The sequence below is a fragment of the Macrobrachium nipponense genome, chromosome 32, assembly GCF_015104395.2.
Source record: "Macrobrachium nipponense isolate FS-2020 chromosome 32, ASM1510439v2, whole genome shotgun sequence".
NCBI lineage: Eukaryota > Metazoa > Arthropoda > Malacostraca > Decapoda > Palaemonidae > Macrobrachium > Macrobrachium nipponense.
The window spans coordinates 39,449,702-39,452,852 of NC_061094.1; the positions used below are offsets into that span (position 1 = coordinate 39,449,702).

At 32.5% G+C, this 3,151-nt stretch overlaps 1 pseudogene; it reads left to right on the forward strand.

Annotated features, from left to right (window-relative positions):
- Nucleotides 1-512: 512 nt before the first annotated feature.
- Nucleotides 513-3,151, forward strand: part of LOC135207358 (uncharacterized) — a 469,824-nt pseudogene continuing 467,185 nt past the window's right edge.

The following is a 3,151-nucleotide window of genomic DNA, read 5'->3' on the forward strand; positions in this document are numbered from 1 at the left end:
TAATTATTATTATTATTATTATTATTATTATTATTATTATTATATTATTATTGCGTTTGAAAGGCAATTCCATGTGAATGTCACGCTAAGGAATGTTACACACCGATGACTTGAACAATTTATCTTTCTGGGAGATATTTCAAAGCAGAGTTTTAAAAAAATATATATATATATAAAAAATTGATATAATCAAACTTCTTCAAACGATATTTTTACCTTTTCCCCTGTTATCAACCATGTGAATCCCACGGGAAATCAAAACGGGCTTTAATATTATTATATTACGCATAAGTTACACATGTCCAGAAAACATTTACGATGCGAAAATATAAATTTAAAGAAGCATGACAATCGAAACATTGGGACAAAGCGAATTGGCCTAAAAGGAGAACGGAATGAGTACCGACCAGCGAGCGATGTGCGCGCTCCCTGAAGAAAGACTATCGAGAGAGAGAGAGAGAGAGAGAGAGAGAGAGACTGCTGGTGGTGGTGGTTCAGCAGAGGAGTGAGAGAGAGAATCCCCACTTTGCCAACAGTCGCATCTGGCAGGTCGCACGGCGCGCATCCCGCGTGTCAGTTCGTTTTCTCCTTACCCATCGCTACGCGATCGTGGCTCCGAGAGAAACTTTGTCACGCTCAAGTTTTAAACCTTGAAAAAAAAAAACCTCACAGTTCTGCACTCCATGCATCATTTAGACCCTTAATAGAGGAAAAAATTTACTTTATTCCCCTAGTGCTGAGAGAAAAGTGCTTCCACACATTGCGTTGAAACTTTCCCTGGAAAAACAAAAAAGATAAATAAAACTTCCAACTTTGTTTTGAGAACTTCAAACCGTCTCGATTTAGCTTCGGGGCCGAGAGCGTCTTTACGTCGGCCGGAGAATGTCAGTGACGATGATTTATAGGTGACAGTGATAACGATAAAGAGGTGATTAGTGGTGCCCTCGGTGGGGGAGGGGGAGAAGGAGGGGGTGGAGGTGTGGTTAGCGAGCTGATTATATCAGCTCCTTCCTGGCTGTTAATATATCCAAGTCAGGAAGTATTTCATCCAGGAAGCTGGACTTATTACGGGCTCAAGCCGCCTCACAGGACCAAGATTACTGGAAGCAACGGTAACCATCCAAGAAACGTGCAGTACTAGGTAAGGGTTTCCAAATACATATATTTGCTGGTCTTTTATTACAACAAAGACTTTCTATTGTGGCACTTTCCTCTAACACCTGAGAACACTCTTTGGAAATATTTCGAAAAAGTAGGCATTTGAGATATCTAGTGATGCTTAATTGGTTATTGAGCAATATCATTGTTTATTCAGTCACATGCAGACAGTTACATATAAGGAGTTATATATATATATATATATATATATATATATATATATATATATATATATATATATATGTGTGTATATATATATATATATATATATATATATATAAACAAACATTTACTTATACATATATCTATATGTGTGTGTATGTATACGATATACACATGCATGTGTGGACGCGCGTTTTATATAAATTAGAAATCAATAGTATATATTATATATATATCTATATATATATATATATATATATATATATATATATATATATATTTATATATATATATATATATATATATGAAAAGTGTATATACTTCTTAAATCGTTTCTTTGCTCAAGGAAGATTTGAGATAAAGATGTATTCAGTGTATATAATTCCGTAAAAGGCAGCCCTTCCCAACTATGAATATAGTATATATTTCACAAAGGGAAAAATCGACGCGTTCAGCAGCTTCCCGCAACACAATGACTAAACTTGAGGAAACGTTCTTGGAATTCTGGCTGATATATTTCAACTTCACATTTGTCAATTTACGACGTCTTCGAAACACCATCTACACGGGAAGGAGGTTACATAAACAGGGATAAAATGGTGACAACAGTCACACACACACACATATATATATGTATAACTGAATCACGAAAGTTTGGAACGTGATAAATGTATGTCAGTCAGTCTGCTAAGTAAAGGACGCTGAGTCGAAAAATCTAGTAGCTACTCTAGTGTTTTCACTTTCCTTCGTGGCATATACCTTTATATATATATATATATATATATATATATATATATATATATATATATTTATATATATATATATATATATATATATATATATATAACATACACAAATAATTTTAGGTAAACTATGTACACATGAAATATGCAGAAATATCAGTTGTAAACAAACACAAAAAAATGAACACGCAACGTATGCATAGGCAAATGCAAACTCAGTTACCACCTTATGGATATCTGTGGCTACACACGTTACATTTACACACACACACACACACACACACACACACACACACACACACACACACATATATATATATATATATATACTATATATATATATATATATATATATATATATATATATTATGTGTGTGTTTGTACTCGCGTACCTGTGATTTAATACCATATTTCTACAGTAAAAGAAAATAACTAAAACTGAACGACTTCCTAATTTACATTATGAAAAACCATAATTATTAGAATCTAGAATCACCTCTACTATTTAGATAAAACTCGTTAGGTGAGGCAATGCGACTGTCTTATTACAAAGAATATTATTGGGTTTCTATACCAAAGCTAACTTTTTTTTTTTATCGTCTTTTCGCTCTACTCACACGTTACCAGTTTTTCTCTTCTCTCCATCGATCTCTCTTTCTCTGCTACCGTCTTTTCATATTATGTGTAATCTCAACACGGCATTTATCTTTTTCATTCTGCCGAGTATATATACGATCATTATCTCTTTATTTCTATATTGTCTCTCTCAACAATAATCTCTAAAAATTATATGTTTAAAGATGCACTTCAGTTTATCTCATGTGACTATAATTATGTTAACAATTATTTAATTCAAATGGTCTTTTTCGTCATAATTATTTTAACGTATTCTTAGTTTCTCACTTATTTGATGATTCTGTTGATATATAAAACCATTTTGTTGCTGATTATATTCTGATAATTGTATTGGTTAATCATCCAATTTTTCGTTATTAATAGTTTGATAATTTTATTGCTTCATCATCAAATAGTTGTGCATAATTTTCCATTATTTTATTGCTAAACCAATCTGTCATATACCATTTTTA